The sequence below is a fragment of the Palaemon carinicauda genome, chromosome 1 (assembly GCF_036898095.1).
Source record: "Palaemon carinicauda isolate YSFRI2023 chromosome 1, ASM3689809v2, whole genome shotgun sequence".
Classification (NCBI taxonomy): domain Eukaryota; kingdom Metazoa; phylum Arthropoda; class Malacostraca; order Decapoda; family Palaemonidae; genus Palaemon; species Palaemon carinicauda.
This window is the reverse complement of record NC_090725.1, coordinates 128207636-128224755: the sequence shown is the minus strand read 5'-3', so window position 1 is coordinate 128224755 and position 17120 is coordinate 128207636. Positions and strand designations below refer to the sequence as shown.

The 17120-nt window shown below is 40.3% G+C and overlaps 1 long non-coding RNA gene across 1 annotated transcript; it reads right to left on the bottom strand.

Moving 5' to 3' along the window:
* Nucleotides 1-1959: 1959 nt before the first annotated feature.
* LOC137643062 (uncharacterized) lies at nt 1960-14849 on the bottom strand. Its single transcript, XR_011044924.1, has 2 exons — nt 14381-14849; nt 1960-2783 (listed from the first exon to the last, which is right to left on the bottom strand). It is a non-coding gene; the product is annotated as an uncharacterized lncRNA (long non-coding RNA).
* Nucleotides 14850-17120: the final 2271 nt, after the last annotated feature.

Genomic DNA, 17120 nt, shown 5'->3' with positions numbered 1-17120 from the left:
GTCCATTTTTCCTTTCCCTACACATACACCGGATAGTCTGGCCTATTCTCTCTACGTTCTTCCCAGTCCTTATACACCTAACAACAACGAGATTACCAAATAATTTTTGTTCGCTGAAGAGTTAACTTTTGCACTGTAATTGTTCAATTGCTACTTTCCTCTTGGTGAGGTTAGAAGAATTTCTTTAGCTGAGGTAAGCAGCTCTTCTAGAAGAAGGACACTCCAAAATCAACTCATTATTCTCTAGTCTTGGATAGTGCCATAGCTTCTGTAGCCTACCATGGACTTCCACTCTCTTGGATTAGAGTTTTCTTGTTTTATTTCTATTCCCCTTGTTTTTTTTAAAGTTTTCACAGTTTATATCTGAAAAATCTAATTCAACGTTGTTACTGTTCTTTGCATATTTTTTTAATTGTTTATTACTTCTTTTGTCGTTTATTTATTTCTTTGTTTCCTTTCCTTACTGTGATATTTTTCCCTGTTGGAGCCCTTGGGCTTATAGCATCTTGTTTTTCAAACCAGGGTTATAGCTTATCTAGTGATAATAATAACAATTTGGGGGTTGGCCAATTTTCATCACCACGCTGTCACCGGATATTGGTGATGGTGGAAGACTTTACCCTGATCGCTCAAAGCAAACCAACTAGTATGGGTGGCCTTGACACAAACCCACTCACTACCTTAAGGTATCCCCACTCAGAAAAGGATACACACACACACTTATATATATGTATATATATAAATATATATATATATATACACACACACACACACACATATATATATATATATATATATATATATATATATATATATATATATATATATGTGTGTGTGTGTGTGTATGTGTGTGGGTATACATAAATATATTTACATATATAAGATATATGTATATATACATAAGCCTATATATATATATATATATATATATATATATATATATATATATATATATATATATATATATATATACATATATATATATATATATATATATATATATAAATTGTGTGTATCATTATTATCATTATAACTAGCTAGGCTACAACTCTAGTTGGAAAAGTAAGATTCTATAAGTCAAAAGGCTCCAACAGGAAAAATAGTCCAGTGAGGGAGGGAAACAAGGAAATAAATAAACTACAAGTGAAGTAATTAACAATCAAAATAAAATACTTCAAGAACAGCAACAACATCAAAAGAGATCTTTCATATATATATATATAAAAAAAAACTAAACAAACAAGAGGAAGATGAATAAAATGGAATAGTTCCACAAGAGTATACCCTCAAGCAAAAAAATTCTAACCAAAGCCACTGGAAGACTACGGTACAGAGATTTTATGTATGTATGTGTGTGTACTAGAGTACGCCACCCGTCAAAACGACAGCCAAATATTTAGATAGATATGCCCACACACGCCCCACCTTCTCACCGGGGAATGACTACTCTTTCTCCCCAATCCGAGGGATGGAGAGAACTGACCGTGACCGATTAAAACTATATAAACAGTCAGACACTTGCTTTATATATATATGCACACACACACACACACACACACATATATATGTGTATATATATACATATACATATATGTGTGTATATATATACGTTATATATATAAATATATATATATATATATATATATATATATATATATATATATATATATATATATATATATATATATATCCTGGGTCTTTTTCTTATTTCCCACTCACTAATAATGTTTTTCCTTTCCACATTCTATTATATTTTCCATAAGTTCGATTTGATCCAGGAAGTGATGTACCGTTTTATTTCACACAAACACAGCAACAACGTTCTGGATTATGGTGTTTTTGTGCATTAATTAATAGCAAGCAATAGAAATATTTAATTAACATATTGAAAAACAGTTTTGTGAGTGTTCAAGAAGAATAGGACGGCAAGAAATGTATTAGAAAATAAAAAAAAAGAGAAATAGTCACACTTTTATTGTCATGAAACTGCTTTTAACACAGAAGCAGAGTAGTTAAATGTTTAAAGGATGATTATGATCACAATGACAAAAATACAAATTTAACAATAAAAATATCTCATATGACGTGAATTCTGATATCAGAGATAACGTTTAGCATGCAACTAGAGTACTTTAACTTTATACTCGTCACTTGCACTGTTAGGAAAATAATGTCATTTAAAAATATAATTGATAGTAATAACGACTATAATATGGATAATTATTAGCAACATTAGGATTTATGTCATCAAAGTAATACTATGTATAAAACAATGGGTAATGTTAATGGAATAAGAGGGCTTGATTTTATCCATGGCAAGTGTGAAATAAGTTCATGTCATTGATGAAAAATGCTAAAATTAAACTTAAATATGGAATCAAATAGCAAGACCTCAAGTTGATAAAATATGAATCTCACTTAAAAGGAATGTTAAGAAAGCGATTTATGGGATCCTATGTTAAATGATAACTATTCACCCAACAACCGCCCCTCACTCTTTCTCCTTTACGTCATTAACAGGAACGCATTATGCTTACAGGAGTTAATGTTTCTCATTCGATAATGAGAAATATCTCAGGACAAATTGACCCTGAACTAAGTTTAACGAACTGGCTGCTTCGTTATCACGTCCTGAGCCACGTCGTTTTTCATTATTTTTTCTCCGGAGGCATTCTCCTCCACCTCCTCCGTTATCGTGTGTTCCATCTCGCCGGCATTTTCTTCTCCTTTTTTCTGTTGTTTCACTTTTGTTGCCGATTTCATATTTTGACTTGTACTATTTCCTGAAAATAAAGAAATGGCTGTTAAAGAGTTGCGTTAGAAGCTGTTGATCAAGCCTTACGTCAGAGCACAAAAAGTATTTTGAAGTTGGCTAAAATCATCATATACTTATTAATAAACTGTAATGATGGATATGGATTGATTTCTAATTAAAGTACAAATCTATAATTCCACAGGATTAAATACAGCAGGGTCGAAATCAACTCTTATCTCCCTTTAAAGCCAAGTGGATTAATGCCTAATGTTTAAACCTTATCACTATCGGTCATAGGTTCGAATCCATGGCTGGGCAGAAATATTCATTGTTCAAAGAATTTCTCCATAGGACTGCGATCCCATGAAAGAGCAAGTTTGACATGAATGGATATTTGTGGCTTATTTGAAAAAATATATGTTCTATGCCTACGGACATAAATGACTCATTGGAACTTTTCTATTCATTATTTTGTAAAAAGACTCTAATATAATTGCACAGTGAGGACACCCCCAGATGGGCTCCTATTAATAGAACAACAACCCCAGTTATACTGGCCTCATTATATAGTAAGGGAAAGCCTTCCGCCTCCTTCAATATAATGACACTGCTAAATTTGTGAAAATCTCCACCACCATGAAAAGACACGTTTACTCAATTCTGAAAGTCATGATACTTTTACAAGGGTAAATACACTCACTGTACAAAATCGAAAGTTCATAATGTAGCAATATAGTACGTCTATTTCTCTGTCCAGGAGCTTGATATATATATATATATATATATATATATATATATATATATGTATATATATACATATATGTATATATATATATATATATATATATATATATATATATATATATATATATATATACACATATATATATATACATATACATATATATATATATATGACAATTTCTAAGTAAATTGTATTTACCACGTCCCAACAGTAATACTCTCTACATGTCTCTACCGACCAGAGATTTTTCCTCCCCACGGCCCATCATCGCCCCCCCCCCCCCATCCCCCAAATCCCTTCATACCTCTGAGACCTTGACCTTCCATTGTTTCCCTAGCATGCCCCTTGGGTAAGCTTGGGCTAGCCTTCCATCTCAACAACAACCATTCTCCTCTGGTTTCAGGAAAAGTACTGCATGATAAAAGGGTCTATAGAGGGGAAGAATGGGGTGGGGGGGGGAGTTACCCTATTGGGACGTGGTAAGTATGTTAGGAAAAAACAATTTGCTTAGAAATTGTCATTTGTTCCGATACAAATAATTCCCACGTCAGAAGAGTAGGAGCCTCAGAGGTAGGAGGCGGGTAAATAGGCCCTGAGGAGAAGTTAGGGATCTGCAGGTGAAGGGGGAGTGTAAGGCTTGTCTGGGAAAGGTAAAACAGAAAACCGGGAGGCTAATGAGGGTATGATTAGGTAACACTCACCCAAAGAACATCTTCCTCTTGTCGGGTTGAACCATGGAGGGCCGAGGGGATAGGGTTCGAGACTCTCTAATCCTCGTTACCTCATCTGGTCTATCGCATGTAGCTGTCCTTAGATCCTATGCTGGGCGACTACAACAGGACCGAGCTTGAACCCCTCCTGGGACTTGTAGCCGTCCATAGGAATCTCAAGAAGTTCCACCTTAAGGGGCTAGACAGGAAAATTAGGAAGTTTGTCCGAAGGTGTTCACACCTACCTTCCTTCGTCGGGAAGGCCTTTGCTTGTACGGAACCAATTTTCATTTCCTGGTACTCTGTCCTTGTGGTTGGGGAGACCTTCGACTTCTCCCAGTTGAACTTAACCCCCAGTTCCACACAGAAGGCCACTAATTTGTCCCTTTGCTCCGACAACTGGACTCTGACCGGAGCAACCAGTCGTCGAGGTATCTGTACCAACCGTGTTTCACACAATTGTACATAATTCCTTTTGTATATATTATGCTTGTATCTTCGCTCTTCCCTCGCACTAAAACGAACATGAAAATTCATGTCTGGTTTTTCCTCTGTAATATTGTGAACTTGTTATGTCCTGTTGCCTTGAGGTTTTGTATATAAGGAGAGTGTTCTACAATAATATAACTCAGTCGTTTCCAACCTGCCATTGAGTTCACAACCTTACTCGGCGCCGTCACATTGGTGACCCCGGAAGTCGACTCGCTCCCACTCCCTTCCACCCCCACCTCCCTCGCCCCTCCATCGTTGGTACTATGACGGATACGGACTCTACTACAGCAGTTGGCGCTGCGGCCGCCCCATTGAAACTTTCACCGTTCGCCACCGGAGAGGCGTTTGCTTGGTTTCAACGCGCTGAAGTCCACTTCCGTATCAGGGGCGTGACTCGCTCAACCACCAAAGCGGATTATGTTCTCTCGGCGATACCCGAGGACACCTTCCCAGAAATATCCGACTGGCTTTGTGAACAAGGAGACACCCCAATAGCGTATGACGCCCTCAAAACATACCTTCTGCAGCAGTACTCGCCGTCGCCAGCCGCCCCTATAGCAAAGCTTTTTCAGCTCTCGCAACAACCGTTGGGGGACCAAAGGGCTTCGCTTGCCCTCAGGGAAATGACCAGTATCGCTCGCCTTCAACCTGCCGCAGACGGCTCTCCTCGTGAGGTGAACCTACTTCGTGCCCTTTGGATACGCCGTTTACCCGAACCTGTACGCGCTGCCATACCCGATGTCGATAGTTTACCCATAAAGGACTTGATGACCAAAGCTGACGCCCTTATGGACAGCCACTTCAAGACCTCCATCAACGCCTCCACCCCTGACGACGAGGAATCCTATTCAACGTCAACCGAAGCTGACATGAATGCCGTAGGACATACACGCCTACCCCGTGACGTGCCGAAGCGGCGACAAAGCCGCCCACCACCCACCAATCGCTCGCGCCCCAACGAACGACTTCTACAGCCACTTACTACCTCCCATCCGCCGCAGTTTTGCTACTACCACTTCAGATTCGGGGCAACCGCGAAGAAATGTGCCAAGGATTGTCAGTGGCCAAAAAACGTGTAAGTAGGCCATCGCTTGTGGCAGTGGCCTCCCATGTTTCTAATCTTTTCTTTTTACAGGATGCAGGAACGGGCGTGCGATTTTTGGTAGAAACGGGTGCTTGTCGTTCTCTTTTGCCAAGGAAACTCTTCAAGGCACGACGTAGTCTGTCTACATCTGCCGACGTCCGCTTAGTAGCTGCCAACGGATCTGCGATACCCACCTACGGTTACGAGAACCTCACATTATCGTTCGGAAACGGTAAATTCAATTGGAAGTTTCTCGTTGCTGACGTCACAATGCCAATCCTCGGTGCGGATTTCCTCTCTCATTTCCACCTTCTGGTCAATGTCGCCCACCGACGATTGGTCAACGCCGACTCGTACTTGTCGACACCTCTTCAACCCGCCCCCTCTAACCTCGCTCTCCACATCAGCGCACCCACGGATGCCTACGCCCACCTCCTCACGTCGTACCCGGAAGTTTTCCGTCCAGAACTTCGCCAAACGCCCACGGTTCCTGCCAAGCACGGTATTTATCACCATATCAAGACGACGGAACCCCCAGTCTTCGCAAAATTCAGACGTCTGGCACCGGAACGATTGGCAGCCGCCAAACAGACGTTCGCCGAAATGGAGAAAAGGGGCCTTTGCCAAAAGGCCTCCAGCCCATGGTCGTCGACCTTACACATCGTTCTGAAGAAAGACGGCTCCCTCCGTCCGTGTGGGGATTACAGGAGCCTGTACATGCAAACAGAACCAGATCACTACCCCCTCCCAAACATTGCCGACGTGACCTCCTACCTGCACAAAGCGAAGGTTTTCTCTACGCTCGACCTCCTGAAGGGGTATTATCAGGTGCCTATGAACCCAGAAGACATCCCCAAGACCGCCATCACCACTCCGTTTGGTACATACACCTTCAATTACTCCTGTTTTGGCCTTCGTAATGCTGGGGCAACGTTTCAACGTCTCATGGATGGCATCTTAGGGGACCTCCCTTTCTGTGTATGTTATGTGGACGACATACTTGTGTTCTCCTCCTCAAAAGAGGAACACCTCCGTCACCTGCGCATCGTGCTCGACCGCCTGCAACAAAACGGCCTTGTAGTCCGGTACGACAAGTGTACCTTTGGCGCCAACGAAGTATCGTTCTTAGGGCACCGCATCACTCCTGAAGGTGTCCACCCCCTCCCGGAGAAGGTAGCAGCCGTTCAGAACTTCCCCGTGCCCTCAACCGTCAAAGCTCTGCAGGAATTCTTGGGCATGATCAACTATTATCACCGTTTTCTGCCAGCCATTGCCGCCACTCTTGCTCCCCTCTACGCCTCCCTTAAGTGCAAGCCGAAGGACCTGAAGTGGGGTCCCCTTCAAGAAGCAGCCTTCTGCAATGCAAAGAAGGCCCTATCAACTGCTGCGGCTCTCACTTTTCCTATCCCACACGCCCCTCTCCTTCTCTCCACCGATGCCAGCGACGTCGCTATTGGTGCAGTACTTGAGCAGGTGGTCAAAGGCTCGCCCCGCCCATTGGTCTTCTTCAGCAGAAAACTGACCAAGGCAGAATCGGGTTATTCTACCTTCGATCGAGAATTGCTGGCGGTGCACTTGGCTGTCCGTCACTTTCGCCATTTCTTAGAAGGTACGCCCTTCGTCATTCGCACAGACCACATGCCTCTGGTGCACGCCTTCACTCGACAGTCTGACGCCTGGTCCGCCCGTCGACGCCGACATCTCTCCGCCGTGGCTGAATACAATTGCACCCTCCAATACGTCCCTGGGAAAATGAATCCCGTTGCCGATGCCCTGTCAAGAAACACGTTGGCTGCCGTTCAACTGGGATTGGATTACAACGCCCTGGCTGAAGCCCAACGACAGGATCCAGAGTATCAAGCTTGTAGGACATCCTGCACGTCCCTCCGTTGGGAAGACTTTCCCCTTGAAGACTCCAACACCACCCTCCTCTGTGACGTCAGTACTGGTAGACCGCGACCTTGGATTCCTGCTCCCATGCGCCGACAGGTGTTTGATTTCATTCACGGCCTTTCACATCCCTCGTGCCATTCTACTGCACAGCTGCTGAAGGCAAAGTTCATTTGGCACGGCATTTCTAAGGATGCTAAGGATTGGGTCCGCGCCTGTACTTCTTGCCAAACTTCCAAAGTACATCGACACACGGATTCAGGAGTGGGCACCTTTCCTCAACCTCAGCGTCGTTTCGCACACATTCACGTGGACGTTGTAGGCCCCCTACCCACATCACAAGGACATTGTTACCTGTTTACCGTCATCGACCGCTCCACTCGTTGGCCTGAAGCCATTCCCATGGAAACTGCAACGTCCGCCTCATGTACATCTGCCTTACTCTCTGGATGGATTTCAAGATTCGGTATCCCTGAGCATATTACTTCTGACAGGGGAACCACTTTCACCTCTCAATTGTGGACGTCATTAGCGAATCTCCTGGGCATCACCCTACATCAGACAACGGCCTACAACCCCGCTGCTAATGGAATGGTTGAATGTTTTCATCGCACCCTCAAAGCAGCTTTGATGTCCCGCTAAAAGGATTGCAACTGGTTTACTCAGCTTCCCTGGGTCCTCCTGGGACTAAGGACCACTCCTAAAGACGCCCTCGACGTCTCGGCAGCTGAAATGGTGTATGGCGACCCGTTGGTCGTCCCTGCTGAATTTTTTCCTTCTACAACCTCCTCCGACGATCTCCAGCGCATACGTCACGTCGTGGGAAAATTTACTCCGTGCCGCCAGACTTACAAGCCCCCAGCGAAGCATCACATACCAACGGACTTGCACTCTGCAACGCACGTCTTCCTGCGCAACGACACCAGCAAGCCACCACTAACGCCCCCTTACACGGGCCCTTTCCTGGTGATCCGACGCAGTCCGAAAGCATTCCTCCTAAACATTCGGGGCAAAGAAGACTGGGTCTCCTTTGATCGTCTAAAACCTGCTTATCTTCTGCCAGATGACCCGCCTACAGTTCGCCTCTCTAGATCAGGGCGCCCTATTTAACATGTACAGTATGTCATTTTTAGGGGGAGAGACATGTACCAACCGTGTTTCACACAATTGTACATAATTCCTTTTGTATATATTATGCTTGTATCTTCGCTCTTCCCTCGCACTAAAATGAACATGAAAATTCATGTTTGGTTTTTCCTCTGTAATATTGTCTCTCTTGTGAACTTGTTATGTCCTGTTGCCTTGAGGTTTTGTATATAAGGAGAGTGTTCTACAATAATATAACTCAGTCGTTTCCAACCTGCCTTTGAGTTCACAACCTTACTCGGCGCCGTCACATATCTCAGTCTTACCACTCTCTTGTGGGCCCACTCGGACACCAGGGAAAAGACTCTCGTAAAGACCTGTGGGGCGGTTGACAGACCAAAGTAGAGAGTGCAGAACTGGAAGACTTCTTCTCCCCACCTGAACTTGAGGAACTTCCGGCTGGATGGATGTACTGAGATTTGAAAATATGCATCCTTGAGGTCCAGGGATAGCATCAAGTCCCCTTCCCTGATGGCTGCCAGGGCTGTCCTAGCCATTTCCATTTTGAACATGGTCATCCTTTCTTCAGGATGACGTGTTTGGGTGACGACCATGGGCTTGAGACCTTTTAGCAGAGGCCCATTTCTTCCATTTCGTGAAACGTGTGTTAAGCGGCTGCCAAAAGATCCCGTGCCAGACACCTGAATCTGGCAAACACTGGGGGCCCCATCGTCTTGGTATGGTCATAAATACCATGTTTAGTGGGAACCGTGGGCGTTTTGCGAAGTTCTAGACAGAGGATATCCGGGTAGGATGTGAACAGGTGGGCGTAGGCATCCGTGGGTGCATTGATGTGGAGAGCAAGGTAAGAGCAAGTACCCATGTTCACCAAAAATTGCACGGCCATACTTGCATTATGTAAAATGAAGAGATTAGTGACAAGGGAGGCCACCACTACAAGATTTGGCATACTTACGTTTTTTGGTCACTGACAACTGTTCGCACATTTTTTCGCAGCAGCTCCAAATCTTGAGTGATAGTAACATAACCGAGGCTAATGGACGTCAATAAGTGGCTGTAGAGGTTGTTGGTTGGGGCGTGAGTAAGAAGTGGGTGGCGGGCAGCTTTGTTGCCACCCTGTCACGTGACGAGGCGAGGGTCTGTGTAATGCCGCATTCACGTCAGCTTCGGTTGATGTTCAATAGTTGTCCTCTTCGTCAGGAATGGAGGTGTGGATGGAGGTTTTAAAGGTGGTGAAGTGGCCGTCCATAAGGGCATCAACTTTGGTCATCAGGTCCTACATTGGCAAGATATTGACATCGGGTATGGCAGCGCATACAGGTTCGGGTAAGCGTCGTACCCAAAGGGCACGAATTTGGTTCACCTTACGAGGAGAGCCGTTTGCGTGGGGTTGCAGGTGAGGGATACTGGTCATTTTCATAGAGTGAGCAAAGTCTTTTGGTCCCCCAACAGTTGCTGAGAGAGCTGAAAAAGTTTGGCTACACGGATGGCTGGCGATAGCGAGTACTGCTCCAGGAGATATGATTTGAGGGTGTTTTACACTATTGGGGTGTCCTCTTGGTTGCAAAGCAAGTTACACCCTAGATACATACTGGAATCAGGCGAACGCTTCTTTGCTGACGAAGAGTGGCAGTTTCATTGAGGCGGAATATGTCGAACAGACAGGTTTGGTAGGGGGCATTGTCACAGTAAGACACAACAGTGAGGGGAAAGGCAGGTGGGAGCTGTTCCTTCCTCCATAGTTACCAATGTGCTGGAGAGCCATTAGGTTGTAACTGAGAGGCGAGGTGAATGCAACTAACTATATTTCAACAGATATTGAGTTTACATACAACAAGTTCTGGACAAGAATGTCACAAAATTTCATACATACTTATTCATGTAAAGGCAGGCTTAAATAGGTTCTGTTAACAGTGAGGGTTAGAACGAAATTTGCAGAAAAAAAAGAAAATATCATTACAGTATTTGAGCATGTGTGAAACATGTGCAGTACACTTTTCATCCATTCATCTTTTTTCTGTCATTTTCGGACTTCTTTTATGTCCTAACCTCCTAAGGCAATCACAATTGCATCATTAAGGCATTCATTCTGGACACCCCCGATCATATCATCTGTCACCTCTCTCGCTCGCTAACATCCGTGACTCTCTCTCTCTCTCTCTCTCTCTCTCTCTCTCTCACACATAGCTCTCATTTTCTGATTGCTCGGCCTGAAAACTTTCCTGTTTGATATCTGTAACTATTTTGTGACTGACCAATTCCCCATTTTGAGAATGTTCTTCCTTTCTCTTCTGTTACCTTGCAGTTTTTCCTATTTCTCTGGAGGGGGCATCAGCTACTTTGTTAGCTTTACCCTCCATGTGGGGAAACCCTTTATGTTAAATCTAAACAATTTTTCTATCTACCTAGCTTGTCTAGAAGTTAAATCTCCTTTGTAAAATAGATCAATAGCCGATGATCAGCGTTAACTCAATCGGTTGACCTAATGAAAAGCCATGCCTCTCCAGAACCCAAAGAATGGCCATGCCTCCTGATCGAATGTACAGTACTATAACTCTTTTCTGGACCCTACCCTCTTCATACCACCGATAGCTGCACTTCTTGCATCTGTTGTCAACAAAAAAACGGACGATGAAATCTAGGATATGCGAGTAACTCATCATTTGTCAAGAAAGCTGTCAATTAAAGGCCCTTTCTTCTTCCATGCGCTAATTTAATATTCTTTGTTTCTTTAAAGCCTCTAAGGGTCTTGCTATTTCCCTAAAACCCCTTATGAATTCATGGTAATAATTAGCGGGCCCAAGAAACCCAGTTATTTTCCTAGTAGTATGCGGCCTAGCGAACTCTTTAATAGCTTCTACTTTACATGGGCAGGGTCTTATACCTTCTGGCGTTTTTACATGACCTAAAAGTTTACCCTGCTTACAAAAAAATTTGCACTTCGAAAAATTAATTTTATACTATTACAGCAAAATGCTTCTAAGACTTTACGAATATTGACAATAATCTCCTGTCACTTTTCCTTTAATTATGATATCCTCCCGATAAAGAAGTACATTTTGGCCAATTAAGGAAGATAACACTGCCACCATTAGTCTACAAAATTTACTGGGGACATTTTAAATAGATAGTTGTAAAATATTTACTATCCCACCTTTATGAGTATTTCTTTGATCGGGGCAATGGAGATATAGTGTCCTTAGTGACTGCATTCATTCTACTATAATCAACACAATCTCACCGAGCCATCCCTTTTCCTTATTGCTACAATTGGAGAAGCTCAGGGGATTCGATCTCCTTCATATCTCTTCTTGGAAATGGACGGATACCTTATAATGACTTTATCGGTTTATTTTGCCCAGTTTTAATGCTAAAAGAAAATCTACCAATCCTCCCTAGTGGCTTGTCTCAAATTTTAATTACATCGGGATAACTATTAGCAAATGCTACTAACTACATGTTGACATTCTAGCGGATATTGTTTTCAGGTTTGCATGATCAAGTTCTGAGGGGGTTTGTTTGTGTGAGCTGGAGTTGCGGCTCCCAAGATTCCGTCATCAGTAATTTTGTACACCTCCAATTTACAAATAGAATCACTTCCTAACACAAGTAATTCATATTTTGAGTTAATTATCGTAATGTCCACTTTGTTCCCTCTTATTTCTGACAAGCCCTCTAACACTATGTGTGTCCATTTTTATTTGGTCTAACAATAACATTGGCTCTTCCCACTGTTATACTGTGCATGTAAGGACTTGGGAGGCCACTATCTCCTCTTTTATCAGGTACACATTTCGGTCATTTCCTGAATAGGAGAATATACTGATATGTTTAATAATATTGCTGTTGTGATGTTTTAATTATGTTGATGATTTTTGTGTGAAATTTTGTAGAGTAGCTATGCTATGGTATTTAAGTTTGTGTGAACTTAGCTTAAGGTTTAGGCTATTACTACAAGATAGGTATAAAATTTTCTTTTATCAAGGTTATTAATATTTCGCTTTACCAACACTTGACCACCATGGTACTTTATGCTTGGTTCGGTCTGTAGTAGTAATCTGAATTGATCTATCTATTGTATTGTTTAATAATGCACGGTAAAATAATTAATATCATCCAGATTGCCTTGAATTTAATTATGGAAATATTTCTTAAGAGAAATATAAATTTACCTCAATTATCTTCATTATCTTTAATTTATCCGTTAATATCAATATGGAGGCGTACAATTGTTGGGAAGTTTAGTAGCTGGGCAGCGAACTTTTTTTTTCTCATAAACAGTAGTGCAGTTTGGGCGAAACTTCGGGATCCGGGAGATTAAAAAAAAAAAAAAGAAAGAAAGAAAAAAAAACAGATTTGACAGGTAACTGCTTTACTGAAGTTGTGATCAGTAACTGCAGTCACAATGAACTAACATGTCTATAATAATAATAATAATAATAATAATAATAATAATAATAATGATATTATTAAAAAGTTTATAAACATTTTAGTTCATTGTAAATGCAGTTACTGATCACAACTACAATAAAGCAGTTACCCGTCAAATATGTTTTCTGTTCTCCCGAATCACGAAGCCCTTTCCTAAACAGAACTACTGTTTAAAAAAAAAAAAAAAAAAAAAAAAAAAAGAAGACAAAAAAAAATCGTGCCCTGCGATGATTATACAGCGTCTAGGGAAAGCTTTAGGATTTCCCCCGAGTTGCACTAGGAGTAGAGGTTAAAACAGGTAGGATAGCAAGGTGGAAGAAAGGACACGGGAATGGGAGTAAAGAAGCATCCTGATGGCTAAAAGTAGGAACAGCTCGGAGCAATGGGATGAGCTAAACTCGATTGATAATGCCTACAGTAAATAGCATGCGATATTAAAAAATCATCGAGGCAATATTTATGGTTTTAAAACTAATTGGGTACTTGAGAGACTTCAGTCCTCTAATTCTGGTGCGCCAAAAGCAATGTTAATTGAAAACCTAATGAACGACCAGGTTGAAATAAACTAGACGTTCCGTCATAAATTTTAGTGTATATTAAAGGCATAAACAAAAGAAATATTTCTATTAAATGTTCAGCCATTGAAATAATCTACAAGAAATTCTGTACAGTACTCTTTATCGTATAGGATGCTAATGAAATAAGGGATTAATTTTGAACCTCTCAAACACCGTATCTTTCTATATTCGCATCCTACGTCATCATCTATCTTTTGCTATGCTTATCCGGAGAGAGAGAGAGAGAAAAAAAGAAGTATCCCCCTCTCTCCTTTTCAGCGCTGAACCAGACCACAACTAAGAATAACTACATCTCAAGGCATGGGAAGACCAGTAGCGTAACTTTAAATGAAAAATGTATATATTTACTTTATTACAGCTTCATGAACATGAAGAAAATGATGAGAGTTAAAAGAAAAGGTGAAAGAAAAGTAGTGCTTTCTGGATGACATAAAATACAGTAGACATCAAGCGCGTAATGTTTCCGAAGAAATGTCCATTTCCCCAACACGTCTGGCAGCCTGACTCATTCGTTATTTACTTTCGAAGCTGAGAACAGGAAAAAGTGGAATGCCGCATTAAAAGAAAATCCAACCAGCGTATGCTTACCGTAAGACATCCAGCAACAGATATAAGACGTATGACTACAGAGTGAACCACAACATTCGAGACAGTTGCAGCAGCAACTATCATCTTCACAAAGTCCACAGCAGCTCGTTTCACAGCAACTCACAAGACACGAACAACACTCCTCCATCTTGGAACAGTTTGCATACCTTACTGAGAGCGAGAACCAGTCTCAGACTCTCGGAGAATGGGATAACTTGTCGTCTGACTCGTCTCGTCCAATCAGCCTCGTGACCATGAAGTCGTCATGACGTCATCTCGTGTGGTGTGAGTGGTGGGAATTTATTTGTGACGAAAATTAAACAATGACAATTGTAGGGGACAGTTGCCACAATATCAAAATTCAGTCATTTCTTTGACTTTCTCTTATATATGGTTTCCATTTTAGCTGTAAGGTCATAAACAAATGCTTATTGTATTTTGCTTTTTGTACAGTTCAATGAAAAAGGAGTAGTGGGTTAGTAATATAGAAAACCCATCGGTGGTGTTGGTTGAAAGACCTCTCGCATTAGTTTATACAGTAGAATGCCTCATATCGACGTCTCAGTATTTCTCTCATTTTACTTTTAAAGAAAATACTTTGTGTTAAGGTGTCCAGAAATCTAAAAATATTAATAAAGACGGATTAAGCCCATTGAGAGAAGAGTTTCACAGTCGATAATCCAAGGTTTTCTGTTTCCATTTCTTCTACAGCAAAATTCAATTAGCTCCCTTATCCTTCATCTTTCTTTACAAACATAAATATGGAAAAAAAGGAAAGCAACAAAAGATTGCAATCACTAAAATTACTCACAGGAGTCTACCAACGGAGGTTGTGATCTCAGAGAGAAAATTAAGATGGGCCTCATAAATGTTTAATGCTGTCATCCTTCTGTGTGGGTATGTAGGGGAAACTGCATTATTGACAATAGAGAGGAATAACCAATTTTGTCAAAACAACATAAGTATTAAGCATATTTAATTCAACATCGTTGATTTAGTGGTAGTGAAGCAGAATAAGAACATAATAAGTAAATCATGTGGATTAGAACGGAAATGGTATGTTTCAATGAGAAAAGAATGGTATTTCAACCTATAAGATTAAGTTTTCAAACTTGTTAAAAAGCCATAAAATTCAGATCAACTTCCAGTTATGATAATCCTTTAAATATAGAGAGCCTAATAGAGCCTATCTCCTTTGTGCATATGATGTAGCAGCATTGCTGATATGCACATTATGATTCATTTAACACCGTCAAAATAGGAAACCTGCCGGAAGCGATTGTCCCTGCTTCAGCAATGGGAATCGTGAATAGCGTTTATAGCTTGATGTTATTCCCTGATTGACCTTGAATAGGATGGTTAAGGAAGGAAAGAATTTGGAAACTAAACTTGGACAACCTATATATGTTTGAATATCGAATGAATAAAAGTCACTCTGGTTAATTCTGTCGCAGTAACCGCTCTGCCCTGGTCCAATTGACTGATGAGCATTGCATGAAGGTGCAACGGTTCAATGTCAAAAGACAAACCTATGGTTGCTGAAATTTTAGAAGGAGGCAAAAGGCAATCGATATACGGGTGGTTACAGATCACTTATGGGAGACTGAAAGAGTGTAAGGCCTAGGTTCCTTCGTGGCATGAAGAAAATTCAAGAAACCGAGAACCATTCTATTATCTATTTCGATGAGACTAGGCTTTACATTTCTTATTAAAAGGGAATATATATATATATATATATATATATATATATATATATATATATATATATATATATATATGTATATATATATATGTATATATATACATATATATATATATATATATATATATATATATATATATATATATATATATATATATATATGTATATGTATGTATGTATATATATACACCCATAATAACAACAACGACAAATGAAGCCGTTTCTAGTCAATTACAGTGCAAAAGAGTTTGGCCAGTTTTCATTATTACGATATTATATAATTTATATATATAAATATATATATATATGTATACATATATGTATATATATATATATATATATATATATATACATATATATGTATATATATATATATATATATATATATATATATATACATATATATGAATATATGTGTGCGTGTATATATATGCATATATACTGTATATATATATATATATATATATATATATATATATATACATATATATATATATATATATATATATATATATATATATATATACATATATATATATATATATATATACATATATATATATATATATATATATATATATACATATATATACTGTATGTATAAAGCATATTTATAACAGAGACATGTTGACAAAGGGTCCAACATTGTACCAGACATAATAAATGGGCAGCAGAAGCCACTGTTCTGTAATATATGACTTCATTTATCGCATTTACTTGAGTCATTTATTTCTCTAGATGTGATGCCCCCGATAACATGAAACAATAGCCTCGATATTCATTATGTAATCTTTATCATCTAGTTCTTCATACTCACATTACTCTTGCGATGATAAAGTAATGACAGGATCAGAGAGAGAGAGAGAGAGAGAGAGAGAGAGAGAGAGAGAGAGAGAGAGAGAGAGAGAGAGAGAGAATGGGCATTTCTTCTTGTTTAGCTTTTGTCATGTGATACATTAGTGCGACAGAATATGGTTATGAATCTTCATTATTTGCAGTGGGTATGCGGCAATTTTGACAATATCACCATTCCGTAAT